At 30.1% G+C, this 20,814-nt stretch overlaps 1 protein-coding gene across 15 annotated transcripts in view; it reads right to left on the bottom strand.

The window, feature by feature from the left end:
• LOC100164406 (voltage-dependent calcium channel type A subunit alpha-1) overlaps positions 1-20,814 on the bottom strand; it is a 276,813-nt gene that overhangs the window by 185,149 nt on the left and 70,850 nt on the right. Inside the window, exon 1 of one of the 15 annotated variants that reach the window (XM_029490214.1) lies at positions 15,598-15,817. The exons of the other annotated variants lie outside the window; for them this stretch is intronic. The gene's annotated coding sequence lies outside the window, so the exon portion shown is untranslated. Of the gene's footprint in view, positions 1-15,597; positions 15,818-20,814 lie in introns of those variants that run through there. 15 annotated transcript variants of the gene reach the window in all.

Below are 20,814 nucleotides of genomic sequence, written 5' to 3'. Positions count from 1 at the left end.
AAATTAAAGCGGTATACAAATATTACAAAGTGATTTTTTTGACGTTAAATCTTCTTTTTCTAGAAAAGTATATATAGGTACCTTCATTTTTGAAATATTTAAAAATCATAAACATCATTTTGAACATTTAAGTGCATTATACACCTACTAAACAACATCTATATTTTATTTTATCGTTATAATACTTTTGAGGTTTTTTGAATGACAACATATATTTTTGATTTTATAGTCCAAACAATCTGCGATTGAAGTAGACAATTTATCTAAGAATATTAACCGATAACATATATCGAATTACAAACGCGTAGTTTATATTAGTTTTAACTCATAAGTATTTATTTTGTTTTAATAATATGAGTCGATATAACATAATAATATACTCCTTTGGAAAAATATTTTCACGTTTCACTGTTTTAGGTACTTAAAATTGGCAAATAACAAATAATATAGACATTCATAACATTAATTTGAATATTAAATGACAATATCTCAATGGAACCTATAGAACCTCTATATTGTAATACTATACTTACCATTTAAAAGTGATATCCAGAATCAGTAGCACTTATAATTAAATTTAAAACTAAAGACAGTTAAAATACCCAACATAATACACAATACATTTTAGAAACAGACATATTGTTGTACACATAAATCACAGATGATCGTACCCAAGAGATGGACATTATCTTACACTTATCATGATTCAACGATAGACCTATTGGACAAGAACATAATACTAAGTAGTAAAGCTGTCATATGTTTCAATTTCCGGCAGACATAATAACAGTTAATTTAATAAAGTCAGCAAACAAAGATAGTTAACAGTGTTTTAGAACATCTTTAAACGTTTTTTTTTTACAAACAGTGAAAACAAAAGTGGGAATAAATGTCTATATAATATTATAATGAAAACCTTTGACTTAATTCCACCCACATTTTTACCTAACTGAACTTATTATTAAAATGATAATATTTGAACCAGTCTATACGAGAATAGCTTACAGAAACCTGAAGAATCAAGACGTACTTACGCTGAACTCATTAAAAGACCTACTATCGCATGATCCTATCATAATATTATTCTACAGTATAAAAATATTTGTTTTTGAGATTGTATACATAGTCAAATCGAAAAAAAAAATCACATAATATTTAATTAGGTTTGGGTACTAAAACATAAAAAAAAAACGAAATTACTCATAGTAGCAGAAAAAAAATGTTTATGTTTGCTGAACGGAGTAAACGCGGCGAGACACCTGTACACGACCGCACCAAACGCAATTTTTTAAACAAATTGTTTATTTAGATTGCATAATATCGTTATCTAATATCAAAAAATTTAGTTCAAAATTGACGACGGTGATAACGGAGGTCATAATATTTATAATAATAGTATATTTAAATATCCCGTTTTGGAACAATAATTTCGTTGGATGCGTGTCTCTTCGTAAAAACTATTCATACGTCATACTCATTGTGAATTTCCTATCATGACTTAGACCTAACTAAAAGCTCACACGACACGTTTATATAATAATATCATTACAAGCTGCTGAAATGAGCTGAATAATATGTCAACGAATCGTGACATTGCTTGAATTTCAGATATTTCACTTGTCACATATCATAATATTATAATACCTATATACCATCATGGTTTACATAATGTTATTGCACGGTATACAAATATTAATTTTTTAGATAATAATAATAATTTATTGCCCATAATAATGAATACATATATAATAATAACTGTCACGTATTAATATTATAATTTAGTTTAAAATCGACGACGGTGATACGGAGGAGGTCACAATAATATTTATAATAATATTATATTGTAATGTAGTGTTTTGAAAAAATATGTTTTTACGTTCTTTGTGAAAACCACACATAGGTTAAGCAGAATTTCCTTTCATGTCGCTGTAGAGCAGGGGACGCCAATAACAGTCTATGGCGATCAACTGGTCGATATTTTAGAGGAATATTGGTCGATCTCATTAAAAATTAATTTTACCAATATCTGTTGATCGCGTTCGTAATCTTATGAATTTTAACGCTTAAATAACACACATTTAAGCTATATATATATATATATATATATATATACAAAGTAAAGTATATATTTTATTAGCGAATTAGACCGTACGATTTTACGATGGAGAAGTAGCGAAAGATGAACATTATCTTACTATGTATTATTATGCTGCATGTTATAACGTCATATTATACCTAAACAAATAGTGGTATATGATCACCAGACAACATTTTCACTGTGGCTCACGTGTTGGAGAAGGTTGGCGACCCCTGCTGTAGAGTGTGGACTGTACCTGAGGTTTCCAACCAGAGTGCCAGGCACTTTTTTTTAGGGTTCCGCGAAATTATTTGAAACACTGCTAAATGAAACCGAAGTAGTGTATAGGGTGCGTCCGGAAATTTTAGAAAATGACTAGGGGTGCCGTGAGTCAAAAAAAGATTGGGAACCACTGCAGCAGTGTATCTACCTAGTACCCCCGCAATACTGCGCGCGCAACCTGTACTTTTGTACTATAATAACATATTATTATACCTGCGGGCTGCGGAAACGAGTTGGAAAAATATTATGTCGACTAATCGCGACGCTCGCCGTCCACTGCTCGAATTGCCGATGTTTCATGTCGCATAATCATGATAATCATAATATTATTATAAAATAACTACACGCGAGCGTAGCTGGAAAAACGGGTTTTCCGACGAATTCCTGTGCAGGCACCGGGGTGACACGTGGAAGTGTTACAGACGGCTGCAGCTGATCGAGGTGGTTTTCGATTGATATTCGCGGTTGTCGGCTGGCCATAATATTATACGTTCGAGTCGTGTTCAAACCGCGAACCCAGCAGGCTATCCGATCTCGTATGCACCGATAGGTAATATTATATTATAATACTATTTCGCATGGCGTACTGGACTGCAGTATATATATATATAATATAATCCTGTGCACTTCGTTGCCCGTTAACTGTACCAGCTCTATATGAATCAAACTGTGTTCAATTCGTTATTTAATATTCGGTGTACGGTGTTCAAAATTTATCTCAACTTTTCCGTTGCCTGGAATAAAAATTCTGATTTGCAGCAGTATGTTATTATCAGGTAGACAATCTACCTGCGGTAGATCTCGGACCCCGTGCTGTAAATAATACATAATCCTAACCTAACCTAACCGTACTAAGACCTGTAGGGTAAAAAAAAATAAATGTAACACTTTTTAAATTAGAACCCTTCCCAGAGATCAGCACACAAACTTTCATTTATATATATTAGGTAGACTGATCCTGCGCACTTCATGGCCCGTAAAAAATGACAAAAAAATTGTTCAACTCCTTTTTGGTGTGACTCACTGCAGTAAGTGCAACTCAGCCACCTGATAGGCAAAATTCGATTTGATGCATGCTTGTACTTGATCTGCCCGATTAACCACCGATATCAACCAATAATAAATAAATACTATTTCTATTAATTATTTCTCCTATAACCAATAGCAACCATTTATAAACCAATGTTTCCATCGTAAATCTCGAAATCCCTGTTTGAGCACTTCTTAATTGGTCGTATCTTAATGTTATATGGCCTATATGAATGGACTATCCAACAAAAAAATAATTTTTCAATTCGATTCAGTATAGTTCCTGAGATTAGCGCGTTCAAACAAACAAACTCTACAGCTTTATAGCTCTACAGCTAGGAATGAAAATAATATCATTATGGATAATTTAGTCGAGCGCATATAACACAGCCAGAACTAGAAACTGTTCAGGGAGACGAGTGGTTATGATTATTATTATAACATAAACAAAAGAAACATAGATTGCACATTTTTATTTTAAAAATATTATGTAAAATTTATTTTTATATATATACATATATTTTTTTTTAAATAGGTACTGTCAATTTTGAATATTATATTAATGTTATACATTTTAAAATGACCATTATCAAAGCAAGTCCTGATAATCCAACATTCTCCTTGTTGGTTTCTCAAAAACGTTTATCATCAACCTAGTGTTGAAATCTCCCGTAAACAGTGTAAATATAACAATGAATGGAAATCAATTTCTAAAAATATAACACACCATCGACGGATGTAAACATAACTCAAAAACATTGATGTTTATCGCTTATCACTTATCAGCAAGTAAATTCTGCAATTTAAAATACAATTTTCATAATTCATATATGGACTATCAAAAAACAAAAAACCACGGTATATGGTCATGTAATATAGTATATTATAGGTGCAAAATGCAATATGAATATAATATTTAGTTTAAGAAATAATATTATACTCGTTATATCAAGAAATTTCCAAAACTAATATTTTGAAAAAACTTATTACATTCAAAATGAATTTACTTAAAAAGAACTAGTTCACTTAGATAAATCTATTTACTTTACTATTTTTCTTATAATGAGATTCACAAAATTGGCTATTTTGAATTTTTCCAAAAAAATTTTAATCAAATTTAAAATTTTTAATATCAGTATTAAAAAATATAAATAATTTTTTTTTATATTATACGTGTAGCGCAAGTGTCTATAAATTATATATGAAAAAAAGTTAACGTAAGACACTCATTGTTAATTATTCCAAACACGCACTAACGTTTATGAAAATATTTCTTTTACATATTTAATGTTATATAATATTTTGAGTTGTTTAAAATACCATTTTTGAAAAGAAATTATATTTTTTACTATAGGTACTTAGTTTTTTTTTTTTTTACTTATTTGGGTAACAGTAAATACATATTTTATTTCAAATTCAGATGCAGAATATTATTCAGAGTATGATATTCAGAGTATTTTGATCGATAAAAATCAAATTTCGGACGAATAGCATAATATAAATTAATGATATTAAAGTTTAGAGGAGCAGGGTAGTAAGCAAACATTTTTCGGGTACCCATGTTCACTCTGCCCATCTATTGCCTTAAACCAGAAGTCTTAAAATTATGTGAAAAAATATATTAAAAAAAAACGTTTATAGTTTTAAAATAACCAATGTCTTGCTGGCTGCTGCTTTAAATGGATCACCCGGTTCCTTATCTATTAAAATTTTTCAAAAACCAAAACTTTTATAATAATTAAACTACTTATTATTTTTTTTTTTTGTTATTAAGCCTCCTAATAATATTAAATTGCACATACGTAAGTAACTTATATGTATTTTAACCTTTTTTGATTGATTTCAATATTACAAAATAAATAAATAAGTAAATGTCAAGGTTATAAATAATTCGCGGCCTATATCAAGATTGGCTGGCCGTAATATTGTATACTGATAAGTATAATAATACTTCTATTGATTAATTTCAAAATGGCCTAATGTATGAATTAATTTGATCATACTGCATCAGAGACATTGATCGTTTTAACACAAGTAACATAATCAAATAGGTATTAACGACGGTCAAATAATCTCAAATTCGTTCAAACGTGACATTGGCCCTTCTCGCAACCAACAGCTACAGATTATATTGAATAGAATTACAGTGTTGGGGAATACCTTAAATGTATACAAGTCACTGTTGCTATTTCAAGTAATTTTATGATAATTTATTTTCATTGAAATTTAATGATTTAAGTTACTTTTTGTACCTGGTAGAATTCCTATACCTACATTACCCTACTCGTTAGTTCATTTATTTATAATACATTTCAAAAACCAATTGATAATAATATAATTGTTATATAATGTAAATATTATATCATATCAGTACGATTTTCCAATGGTTACATTTTGGTAAATATGTATATAGCTGTGGCTTGGCTTGGAGCATTGGCTGCCACTAGTCACTCAATACGGCCGAGAGTAAGTAACACCCGCTGCTACTAGTTCCCGGATGGGTGATCAACCGGTGTTCGTAATAGTAAAAACCTTGCCACAGATACACGTGTTTGCTTACCTTCCGTAACAACACCTTAACGTCCAAACCTTACCAACCATCGTAATCCCCTACAACAGCTAATGGTCATTGGCACCAAGTTTAAGTTCAATAAAAAAAAAAAAAATTAATTATAATATATAGCTATGAATTGATAGAAAAGTTTTATTTTTAACTAGCTGATCCCGTGTACTTCGTTTCCCGGCAACCAATAATTATTATTATAATAGCTTCAAAACCCATGGCAACCATTTAAAAACAAAAATTTCCATCGGAAATCTAAAAATTCCTGTTTGAGCACCTCCCGGGGTTGGTTGTCTCCCTTTTTAAATTAGCCTATCTTCTGCTCAGAGGTATAATCTATCTATATATATATAAATATCTGATCCCGTTCACTGCGTTGCCCATTAAAATTGCCAACTCTATATGAATAATAATTCTACATATCACCATGGCAACCATTTATATACAAAAAATTTTATCGGAAATTTCAAAATAATATATAATTGGTTGCCATGGTAATACGGAGACACACACCGACGAAAATCTCAAAATAATATATAATTGGTTGCCATGGTAACATGGACACACACACTGACACACATACATTCATTTTTATATATTTTTAATAACATTGATAATTTGGAAAAAACATTGTGCCTAATTTAAAATAAATTTAAATTAATAACAATTATAACAATATTATTGTCTTCATTGGTTCTTAAATAAACATTCATACTACCGATTAAGCTTCAGTGATATTTTTTATATATAAAAAAATATTTAAGTTACCCATTTTATTAACTCAAGTCAAAGCGAATGCTTTTTAAATAAGAATAACTCAAAAACAATGTAGTTACATTTTTGAAAGGTGATTAGTAATGTAACATAATTACCAAAAAAAGAAACCACTGTAGAATAGTTATAATATATAATATATGCCTCTATTTACGCACATTCACAATATACAGGGTTATTCTCTAAGTACTCTAATCCCCATTTTTTCCTTCAATAACTAATGAAATTATTCAAATGATAATTTTTGGAATTTTCAAATAATATAAGTACTCAAATACCATTTTTTTGGTTTTTTAATTTGTTTATAGTACTTCAGTAATTTCCTGTAAACGACTCAAACTTCTGTTTTTTTTTTTCAAATGAGAACCCATCTTTTTGAATGTAATTATTTACCATATAATTTTTCTGGAAGGTTTGACGTATCAGAGTCGAAATCAAGCAAGCATTTTTCGATTTATTTAACTTTGAGTACTAAGAACAATAGGTCCACGATAATGGGTTTTTAAGATATTAAGGACGGCAATTTAAAAATGTTGTGGTGATTAATATCAGTTTATCAAAATTAATTTTTTTTTAAATGGTATGATGGTTAAATGTAATAAATACTAGATCTAATCTGACATCTGTTTTATACTTTTGTAATACCTACCACTTATCCTTAAAATAAACATTTTACCAACTGAGAAATTACTCGTCCGATTCTTGAATAGGTACATCAAAATTTAAAATATAAAAATATCAACCAAATAATTTACAGTAATAGAGGAGGGAGGTTCTCGTTTGAAAAACAGAAGTCTGTATCGCCCGCGCCACAGGGAACTCATATTGAGTGGTATACAAAAAATGTCAAGAATTTGAAAATGTAATCTATTTTATTATAATATTTAAAGATTCCAAAATCAGATTTTGAATAACTGCATTATTAAAAAAAAAAGTGGATTGTGCTTGCATAGTGGATCGCCTTGTATAGAGTGATTTTGAAAAAATCCAATCCACGGAAACCCTATTTTATTTTTTGACCGTACATTTCGACAAATCGCTTACATAATTTAATTTAACGTCCTGTGCGGTGCTGTTTTTTCATTTCAAATTATAACTCATTTTTACAGAATGATTTATATGTAGGTAGGTGTATATATTATTACCTATATTAAAACTGTATACCTACGGAACAGCGAACACGCATTATTCTTTATTTCGAAGAGTATAATATTATCAACTTTTTTTTTAAGTCCAATACGCACGCAATTCTAACATTTTATTTATCCCTTATTTTTTCGCCTTGATTTTCATTCGTCAAACGCATTTTCTTTAAACTACGGAAGTACTGTTCTATAAAAAAAAAAAACAAAAAAAAATTGATGTTTAAATAATAAATAATATAGAAGAATAAATTAACATTATTTTCATTACATAAGCAATGTACTTTTCGAGATAATAAGACGTGTCCCCTTTTAAAAATAAAAACTTCGCATCGTGTATATATGACCCAAATACAATCTAATAAATTATGTATATTATTATTACTCGAACTCAGTCCCTGAACCCTCTTATCACATAGATAGAAAATAATTTGATGACGGTAAATTTGAATTTTCGTTCACGAATTTCCTTTAATATTAAAATATATTATGCACTATATAAAATTGATATTTTATAATAAAATATTTAGTGTTTTTTCTTTTAGGAGGTACAATCGTTTATACCTAATAACTATAGATGCATACAATGGCAGTAGACATCAAGGCGCAGTAATGAAATATAAATGGAGTGTTTGAAATAAAAATCGTAATAATTGCACTCTTTTTTTTACGAATTTTAATGATAACAGTAATTTTTCTCAATATTCAACGAGCTCGATATCTGATCTTTTTTTAACAGAAGTTAAAATTGTTTCTCTGAAAACTTCTCTTCAGTCCCTTCCCTTACAGCCCCTTCCATATTTTTAATTATCAACAATTAAATGAACACGATTAATGTAATTAGCAACTACCGTGTAATTTAAATTGGTTTGATATCTGTTAATCCGTTTAGCTGCAGTCATTAAGAACTCGTACTAAACGCGGACTGTGCTTTTTTAAATTTTTATCTTAATTTAACATTTTAAATTCGTTTTTAAAAAAGTACTAAATTCATTTTAATCACAAACATAAATGTACGCGGCCACTTGATGAGAGTTTTTACTTATGTTTAAATCCAACACGATACAAAAAACTTGACATCTTTCAATATTATTTGATGTTAAAATGTCTTTTGTACATTCAACTGTTTGTTTCTATCATTATTAGATTTATCTATAGAGATAAGTTACACGTACTTATTTTCATAGTGCTTTGTCTTAAACTATTATTATTAATTGTATAGTGTATATCAGGATAGAACTTAATAACAACTGCGTGGTAGTTCGATATAGGTATAATATTTGAATCACGTGATTTACAAAAATATTAATGGGTGGGTTTCCGGGCTAGTTTGAACGATTTTTAATGGTTATTTAACCACTAATAATCTATGTATTTACTGCTTTGAGAGTAATGATGAAAAAAAGTTTTGGGCAGGTGATGAAAAAATATTAAATGTGAGACAAGGAAAAACAGTTCAAGCCGCCATACTGCTGACTGCTGGAAGTATAATATATTATATTAGTGATGTACATTTTCAAGGAACTACTTTTGGAGGATTTTCTAAGAGGATATTTCTAAAATGTAATAGTTTTAACAAAATTACATTTTTAATACAAAATATAAATATTTATATTTTAAAAATACATATAACACAATGACCTACACTGTATGGTCGTGATGTAGCATGTATATGAATGCTCGAGAGTCTAGAGAATAAATATAATATTAGAAAATTATTTTCTAGAAACTTCCCACATTAACATCATATCCGTCTATATAATATAGATGGTGTAACACCATGACACAAATAATACAAATTATCAGACAATTTAAAAAAAAAAACCATACGATTTGTTATTGAGAAATAAGTAAAACGCGTTGTCGGTTAACACGTGGATACCTACCCATAGTAATATTATGTGCATATATTATGGATCACGTAGGTACATATATAATTATGTATACTTATGAAAAAACTCGGACTACCGCGCCGTGGGTAAATCGTATACATTACTATTATTATTATACCATAATATTCCAGCAGCGTGGATCTCTCTCGCCGTTTCGTGTATTTGATTTTCTTATGCAGACGTACATTATAATAATATGTATAATTTAAACCACGTGCACACGCATATAACGTACGCTTATAATATCGTTTTGGCGACACGCGCATAATACACTACATATACCGTGTCACGAAGCCCGGCGAAGTCGAAGGTGGTTTTTCCGACAGTGGTCACAGGACGAATCGTCTGCACAGTCGCCGCAGCCGGTGCGTTTTTCATTTATTTTTTTAAATATCATCCCGTTATTGCGTTTCGAATATCGTCGTCATGACACTATTATGCCAATGGCTCGTGTTGAGGGAAATAGGACGTCATATCTACTCATTAGTCATTAGGGTGCAAAATTACGTGTGCCTTCGAAAAACGTCGAGTTCCCACAGAACTTATAATCGTACGCACACGGGGTAGCTGCGTAGAATTATAGTCCACGTGGATACTTATAATGCTGCATATTTTATAATATTATGATATTATACGTTTACATAATAGGTACCTTGATCATTTAAAAAAAATATTCTTTCACGCGCCCGGACGACGTTATTACTTACATCGAAATAAATAATAATTGCATGTGCAGTTTAAGGCACGTACATACGAGTAACGTACGCCACTTAGTTTCGTTTGGTAACCAGCATAGGCGCAACTATAATCTTAAAATTCTGGCACCTAACAAAACCATTAATTTAAAATAATACATAGGGAGTTACATATAAATCAATAAGGGCTAAATCGTAGTTGGGGTCTTAGATCTCCCCCTTATTTACGACACTGGTTTCTGACGGTGGGTACAAGACGTCGTCTACACAGTCGCCAGAACTCATAATCGTAGATGGTGACTACGAACTAAGAAACATATAGTTATATATTCGTTATATGCCCTACATCTTAGGTATATCTCAGATCGTGGCTATTACACAGCTACGGTACATTTTCTCCCCGCGCATATTATTTTATTCCACATAGGTATACTTATATCATGATAATATTATGGTTATTGGGATTTTTTAAGAAAAATTCTTACACGCGCCCGAACACACGCCGTTTATACAATATTACATCGAATAATATAATTATAATATATAATTCACACGATGACAAAAAAAAAAAAAGATGAAATGAAATGAGTAAAATGTATTTGGTAGCGGGGCGGAACGCGTTGCCATCCGGACTGCCACCGTCTGCAGATACTGCGTCTTATAGCCACTATATTATTATACAGACTTCCGGTGTGGAGAATGGGTGTAGGGAAGGGTAAACGAGCACGGAGCTACAAGAGAAGCGGCATAGAAGGATGCGAGGATTAATACTCGGTCACGTCACCGGCACCATACAGTGCATAATGTTATTCACTCCGTGGGGTGTGGGAGGAGGGTGGTGGTGGTGGAGGTGGGCAGAAGATACACGCGTATATTATATTGTGCTGACACGACGTGGACAGGTCAAGCGCGCGTTTGGTTCGATATCAGTTTTTGCCCCCGCGGTTTTAACCAGCTGGGCCTTCGGTTTCGGACCGTTTTCTGCGGTTTTCGATACCATCGTGTAGGTGTACATAATACGAGATGTTAATATTATATCAATAATATTATTCTACGTCAAGCCGCGGGCGCATGTCACTCGCGTGTATAGTGTCAATATCTGCGACCGCGACGAGGATTATGTTGGCATCGGCGGGCAATATAATAATAATAATAATAATAATATCATGGCTCGTGGTACGAATATCAGCTATAATACGAACTAAAACCGTTTAGCTTCACGATTTTAATCTTTCACACGGGACACGATGAGTCGCACCGCGAACGCGAGCTTAACGAAACTAATACGCTATAATTACCAATGTTTTTCGCCTCTGTTTACCAAAAATACTTAATTTTGTACACGTCACCAGGACTTATATGCAGTTAAAATCTACATCGTAATAATATGTTTGATTTAGTTTTGGTATTTCTCTGGCGCGAAGGAAAACGAATTTATTTTAAAAATATCGGTTAATTTTTTGCCGTCTTAACAGTCCCACTAACACTCTTCAATAATATACGTCATAATAATATAAGCTCGTATATTGACGCACACTGGACGACAATATTATCATTGTTATGTTATTTTTCGTAAGATTAAGTGGATTAACCTTCTTGTGGCAGGAATAAATACACACACACACATACCCACGCACATATGGTATGATATAAGATAATATACCACGATAGCAGGCTATAAATTCTTATAAATTAATTCCAACCAACTCGCTTAGTTCTGCGTGTCGCAGAGCACTTGTGTACAGAATTAGTAATTTTTAACAAAACAATATGTAGTAACATTTCAAGCTCCACGAAAATAAATATTGTATTAAGTAATGGTTTTCTATCAGAAAAATAGATCAATGAAAATATCATATATTCAATATTATATAACGTAAAGTTTACGTACATAAGAACATTTTTATTATGTTATAATATCATACCATTATTCGTATATATGTAACTAATAAGTATATTATATGTGTATGTCGTTACTTGTTGGCTTGACCTAGATCACGATATATAAAGACTTGTTGTGAAAGATACTTTTACAAAAGTATTTGAGTATTCAACAATTAAACAATTTTAAAAAAAATGTATGTTAAATACTTGCTTCCCAAACTTAATTAATATGTATTTGAAATTTTCAGCGCGTTTATTTATACATTATTGTTATTTATTGTTACATATTTTTCAAATATAATTTTTTTTTTTTATATATAATTCTTTAAGAATAATTCTTTTCTTGTCGAAAGTGCACCTGCACTTTCACCGACACTCAAATGATATCGGTCGATCTTCATTTATTGTAAGTGATAATATTATATTAACTAATAATTATCGTAGACATATTATGACTATAGCTATGATAGTACTGCTATGGTATAAATACAACTATACTATCGTAGATACTAAGTTGGTACTTACTATAATATGTATTTCATAGTCGTCCTTCGAAGAGTAGTTTATGAACCTCCATAAATACTTTTATAAGCAACTGTACTACCAATACTATACTATTATAGCTTATAACTATTACCTATGTAGCTTACTCAGAATATTATCGACATGGTTTAGTGCAATTCCAATTTCCAATTCACATAATATAGTATATGCCTGTTTTCAAATTTAAATCATTATGTACGTCTGACGTCTCAATCTGCAGTAGTAGCTAAACATTTTTTCGATTTAAAATAAAATGTAATAAAATAATTAATAATAAATTATTTTCTGTAGGTACCCATTCGGAGTGAAAATATGAAATTAAATGTAACTACGAGCGAAATATTACGTTGAAAAAAACAGCTACTGTGAAATGTCTTTACATAATAAACAAGACAAGAGACAGCATGTAGTTTGTAATAGGATTCGATTAAACTTAAATTGAAACGTCGGACAAGAGTACAAGACGCTTTTTCGAAATAAACTTTTTATTTCTTTTTTTCACGATTTCGGGTTTGTAAAGAAAAATAGACCGTGGAATCGTTTTTAAAAAAGAGTGTTTTCGTGCGATACGCGATGTCACGAATTCATATAATAATAATAATGTATCGTATTATGTACAGGTTGTACGATTGTGGTAGTATGGATATTATGTTAAAAAATAAAAACGAAAACAAATATTAAGATTTTATGAAAAATATTTTACTTTACACCACCAGTAGAAAAAAAAAATAAAAATAAAAAATAGAGTACTTAATGGATATTCAATTGAATGTTGACTGGAGATATATTCGTATATAGGTAATAGGTGTTAGTACTTCTACTATATAATATATACTATTATTAAACTTATATTATTATTTCAATTATTATCTTATATAAACGTATGTATGCTATTTGTATTAATTATTTAAATTGTATATTATATTATGTTTTAAACTGTTGTATAAAGCCGTCAATAAATAAATTAAAACAAAATAATGCAGGAACTACGTTCACCAAAACTACCATAATAATCACTTCCGAACGGCATATTTTAGGTAGGTATAGGTATACTAACCTACATAAAACGTACACGTGAAACAGCTAGGAGTTTATTTTCGTTGGTCCTACTATAATATTTTGATTTAACATTTATTTGTTTATTTATACGTCGTGTAAATAAACGTATTTCTATATATTTTTATTAATAATCGTGTACTTTAATGTACACGTCAAACAACTTTTCAATAAATCGCTGTTTATATATTATGATATTATTTACTACACACATTTTATTGTCCGCGTAACAACGATTTTTTACACAAAATAAAAGAATAGGTACCTATGTCGTTGTTACGGCGTAGAACGAAAAAAATGTTTTTTGCCAAATTAAATTTGCTTTGAATATTAAACAGAAAAGTTTTACTTTCGGTACCTATCTGAATATTGTTTTTAAATGTTTTATTTTAATATAAATGTAGCTTTCTACATTAGTTTCTAGTTTAACAAAGGACCTAAATTATACTTTACACATGTTTACTGTATCAATTATTAATGGATTTTGTGTTTGTTTACGACACGTCCATTGTTCTTGTTTGCCTGCCACTTCTAATTATTATTATACGCGTCTAATGAAATGACTTAAAGATTAAAGGTAGGTATAGTTTGTGTTCAGTGGTTCCCCGCCTATAGTATGCGCCATTATCCGCGAAACCAGAGGTTCTTTATACACGTCTAGTATATAATATATTTATATATATTTTTTTTTTCACAACTTTTTCATAATATTAATGGTTTGGTTTTATAAACTAAAAAATAGTGTCTACGCAGTACGCCTACACCCCGCCTCAATTATTGTTTAGATAAAATTTTAATGTTTTTACGCTGAATAAGAATTTAAAAATATATTCTAAAAAATGCTGTTACTGGATTTGGGCAGGGGCCATAATGGTCGGTGCCTTTATACTTATAAACAATGATCTATAATAATTTAATTAGAAAAAAACTTTTTTTTTGGAACTTGGACGGTATCTAAAAGTTTTCATATTTCGTGTGCCTCCGCATACGAGAGTATTAAATTTGTTTTACTTGATATTATTATAATTTTAGTACCTACCTAAAATTAACTTTGTTGATTTTGTTTGTATTGTACACTGTAGTTATGAAAGAATAATATTAAAAATATATTTTTTATAATTTATAATTTTTATTTTATATTTTATAAATCAATTAAATTTATAATTCAAAATGTAGAGTTACAAATAAACTTCAGTGTACGGTTTCCGTAATTTTTAATGTTATTAATTTGAGTAAAATTCATATTTATATATATTATTATTATCATATATATCTAAAAATACAATTATATTTTATAGGATAAGATAACCTGTGACCTAACTCTTCTTGAATAAAAACTTAGACTATACAAATATTATATACTCATGACTAGATATTATTCATACAAAATACCTATGTCAAATGCATATTATAATATACAGCAGCATTTTTTCGATACTTCAAATTCGTCACTATACGCACACTATTATACTCGCTGTAGCCGTCCTTCAACCGCACACCTTCCATACATTTTTTGAACGCCCGACTTAACTACTGAATTAAACCCTGTCGGGTCGGGTTAGGTTTGGTAAATACCGATACGATATCGATACAGCACTTCCATAATATAATATAACATATTATTATCATTTATAGTATTATTACACATTTTTGTACTTACCGCGAGGTCATCATACCTGCAGTGCACCACTCGCACGAATCACCGAACATTTTGTCATCGCGTTTTACATTAATTTGTATTCGTTTTATCGTCGAGCTTCGATGCTACACATGCAGGTCGGCATGCTCATATTAAAATCGAATTTCACGAGCTTATCGATCATACACGACGACTGTGCACGACCATAAAACGTGTCGTTGTGCGAACTTTCGGTGTACGCGACTGCCCTGCGATACATTTAAAAGTGTACGGCCACAGACACGCTGGCGCGTATATCATACGTATATATATATATACATATAATACATTATTATAAAGACTCTCCGGTAAAATGAAAACAAACACGAAAAACTAACCGCCGAAGTTCGCGGCGACTACAACTATATCTTAAGTGAGGTTTTTATTACCGTTTCCGTTCATCGAACCATCTCACATTTAATATACGCGAGGTATACCACCTACATATATTATATATACGTATAAACACATGACCGCACCGTGAACATGGTGTAAACCGTGATGTAATGGGTTCAGATGTGCTCGAGTTTTTGTATAGACAGATATAATTACAATTCACAATTTACAATAATATTGATAGTATATATCTGCCTGTACCTATCTAGTATCTACCTATCGAGAGCAGCAGTAGTACAGTCGTACATGTAGTTTTAATAGAAGAGACAATCATTGTTATAGTTGTATAGGAATTAAAGTAGAAGGTTCTCGGCCACGTATTATAATAATATATCGAACCCTATTGGTGGCGACTGATAGCCGATATCGGGGATACCTATTGATATTGACGAATAGAGTAAAGCGCCACGACATTTTTTATTGATTTTCCGGCGTTTTGTGAAAGTTTTACAATAATAGTATTATTATGTGTATAACATACACAGCTGCGCGAATACGCAAACACAGTACAAGTGAAATGGTCACCGGGAGAACGGTAAAAAAATCCAACTAGAGGACGAAAAATTATGTAATTTTATTTTTACGAGCCTCTCTAATTCGGGCGAGGTATGGAGGGTAAGTTAACAACTGATGAATAAAAAAAATATGTGTCATCGATCGTCTTTGGGAAAATTACCAGAATGATTAAATATTTACATATAATTAGAACTTGGGCACCTTCAAGCCACCCTCTCCTAAATTACTGCACGTGCAGTGTTGGAACTTCGTGACTTGATCGTTTCTGGATCGATTTCTATAATAATAGTATTATTGTTGGCAGCTGCAATCGCACTAAAATATTATACTCGGTGACCTGTTCGGATGTTTTATAAACGAAAGTTTAAAATATTATTACTTGTGTTTTATGCGTTTAATGCGTCGAGTGATCGATGCAGTTTTGTGTGTTTGTATTTTACCCGTTCAGCGTATTAATTCCGTACAGCGATCACGTCATATTATAGATATTTCAAAAGGTTTAAGTAGAATTAAATTAGTTTCGATTTCATACAGAAGAATTAAACCCTATTATTTGTTTTTATTTTTTTTGAAACTTTCCTAAATGCAGGGTATCATAATATACAATAGGTCAAACCATAATCATGTTTTATTCATTTCCCACTTTCGACGGTAAAACACTTATTATGGTCGTTTTCACTGCAAGTTGTAACTGTTAATGGTTTAATACTTTGTAGTTTGTACACTAATTTTCACATTATTTAATTAATAACAATTGTATGCTGAATATAAAAATGCATAATATATTATTTTTTTTATTTGCGAACATGTAATGATAATTACAATAATTGTAGGTGTTGTCTACTATTTATTTTAAGCTTTAAATAGTATACCAAGTTGCATACATATATATTATTTAATAAAACATGTGTTATATTATATTTTACATGATTGAATATAACATGGATCATTTTATTACTAAGCAACGACGAACGTTAAATTAATGTAATATGAACATTTAGGCTATAATAATAAATTTATTACAAGCTATTTTGGTTGCGAGCAAGCGTGACGTTTAACGCAGAACAAATTAATTCAAATATAAATTATACAAATATTTTTAAAACAGATTTTTTTCAGTGTATGCGATAATGTACAATATTATTCAATATTTGGTAGGTTATAGGTAGTGTTTGAATTATGAAATATTTCGCAAAATCATGAAACATTGAAATTTTTTTTTAAGACAATGTTCAGGGTTCTAAATTCTAATGTAAGAATTCAGTACGTATACAATATATATGTATAATATTGTATACCTACTTGTATCATTTAAACATAAATATATTTAAACTTTTTAAACTTTTTTAATACCATTTTTAATGCATAATACTGAAGGTTAGGTATATAAATAGAAACCATACAATTATGAAGGTAATTAATGACAATTATATGTAAATAAAAAAACTTATTTAAAAATAAAACAATATTTATTAAAATACTAAAATATTTCACACGTTTGAAATACTAGTTATAGGTATATATAAATACATTATTTTTCAAAATAGACACCTAAGTGAATTGTACAGCCTTTAACTTTGACTCAATACTAAATGATCGTAATAAAGTAAATTATAATGATTTAAACGAAATTTACTATAGTGCTTCAAATATAAAAATCACGATTCGTTCGATAGGTAGTTAAAAATTTGATTACCACGAGTTCAAAAATTTTGTAACTTTTAACGATCAAAATCCTGGTTGTGTATTGCCGAATTATTGTCGCTTTATAATATACGGTGATTGAATAAAAATAAAACAATAATATTCGCTGTTATCGTTTTTTTTTTTTTTTTTTTTGTAATCATTGTATTAATATTGTTGTACCCTCAACGATATCTGCTCAAAAAAAATATAAAAAAATTATCGAGTTTTTTACGACTAATCGACGAATGAGATTATATTGTAATGCCTATACCTATTAGGTAGGTGACGTAATGTATAAACCTCAAAAATAAAATTCGGTAGTCTATAATGAGTTTTTGGTAACGACAGTATAATAACATCGTTATTAATTTTATTTAGTTTACTCTCCACCGAGGACACTATAGTATGTACTATTATGTATGTATTCCTCAGCCGTCGAAAACTTTTTAAAATTATTGTTCCTCAAACAGACGGGTGTAAAACGAAATGCATTTTACACGATGTATATTATCTAGGTATCAAATAGATGCATTGTACGTAGCACAAAGGTAATAGGTACCTACCGGCTACCGGGTTATAATATATTACGTTTGGAAGGTGTAACCTCGTGCGAGCAGGAATTACTGTCCGAGAGTTTAGCAGGCAAATATTGTTTTAGTCGTAAATTAACAAACGTGGCAGCGTACTACTCATCGTCAAACCGTACACGTAAAGTCAGGTGATGATGTTAAGTGTTCCTCCGTATATGTTAAACATACCTGTAAAAAAAAAATAATAATAACATTAATTAAAATGACGAAACGATGACTTGACGATAGTAACAAACACTAAGTCTTATATTATTATCTGACAAATAGAATATAAATAACAATAACTATTATTGTAAATATCAAATGGTTCTGCAGTTATGTTAGGTGATCCATTTAACGTAAGATAATCATTGTTTCAAAAAGTTTATCAAAACGATTTTGAAAAAAAAAATGTCACATAGTTACTGGTCTATAATATTTTTTTCATCAGTTTTTTTACTTTTTTGAATGACTACATATGGTTTTGATTTCTTATTCCTAATCAGAATAATTTTCCAAGTACCTATTTTGATACACAAAAATCGAATTCAGGACGAGTAATTTATGAGTTATAACTTATAAGTATTTTAAGTTTAGATCTAAACTCATCGATGAGTGGAGCACCGAGCAACTGAACACAATTTTGCGGTTAGCCACGTACCATTCCACTCCACTCATCTAAACCTTAAATACTTATAAGTTATAACTCAAAAATTACTTGTCTTGAATTCGAATTTTATGTATCGAAATACTCAGAAAAATATTCTGCTTTGGGATATGAAATTAAAACGTTATGTGGGGCCATTAAAAAAAGTAAAAAGTAAAAAAATATGATAAACATAAAAAATATAAAAACATAAAATATTTTGTTTTGTAATCACTTAAAGCTACGAAAAAAAAAATATTTTCAAAAACGTTAATACTCATAGAAATAATAATCATTGTCTTACGTTAAATGGATCATCCGGTACAAAGGTACTTATCAATAATGAATTATTAATGATCATCATGACTTAAACCTATGTATAGGTTTAAGTAGCCTATGATGTATCGTTAAATTGAGCTTCGTGCGGTTGATTTATGGAACGACAATAGTATTATTGTGTGGTATTACTTAGGTATAGGTACACACAAAAATACATATATTTTAATATATATATATATGAACTAATCAAGTAATATAAAAGTACCATTTGATAAATTTGGTTCGGAAGATCAAACGTGTATACGTTTTAGATATTATTATAATATATTATTATAAAGTTTTATGTGAGAAATTATCATCGTAAAATCCGAAACTTCTAGTAGTTTTTCAACATCTACTTCAAGCGACAGCAAAGTTCTATTATTTTATATATTCGCTTCTCTTTGCGAGTACTTTATTACTGCATTTATGCCTTCGTAATATTATCACAGACACAGTACAAAAGAGTTTTGGATCAAAGGCCCGACGGGTGTAAATTCCATTTGGATTGAGTGTTATGCCATACGCACTTTCTATACATCTCTATACTACGTCGCGTATCGCGAGATATTATTATTCAGATTGTAATGCCAACAGCTTATGTCTGAGTAATTATTAATTTGTTAATGACACAGTCGGCCGTCCACTGAAAACTTTTAATCCCCTCGGCGGTCTGGTTATCGATCGGACCCTATAAAATGTACATATATATATATATATATAGGTAACCGCGGTCAGTAGCAGGTAGGAAAAATGGTTTCGGTTAAGTATTTAGTATATATATATATATATATATATATATATATAGTGTAAACAATGCAGACTACGCGTCATAATAATATAATATCTAGATTATGCACAGCTTCACTTTGTTGGTTATTTTTTTTTTATATTGACTTCCTATCGTACCAGTATTAAACTGCGCAGTTCTATATTAAACAAAAGATTTGTAAAAAAAATTATGAGATGTGGCAATTGGGAACATTTATAGCGACGGACCATTAAATGTTATGTCGATTCGTTCGGACCGAATTCTTCCTCGTTTAATATATTTTGTTGAATAATATA

The sequence above is a fragment of the Acyrthosiphon pisum genome, chromosome A2 (genome assembly GCF_005508785.2).
Source record: "Acyrthosiphon pisum isolate AL4f chromosome A2, pea_aphid_22Mar2018_4r6ur, whole genome shotgun sequence".
Lineage (NCBI taxonomy): Eukaryota > Metazoa > Arthropoda > Insecta > Hemiptera > Aphididae > Acyrthosiphon > Acyrthosiphon pisum.
The sequence above is the reverse complement of the archived record's forward strand: the minus strand, read 5'-3'. Positions and strand labels throughout refer to the sequence as shown.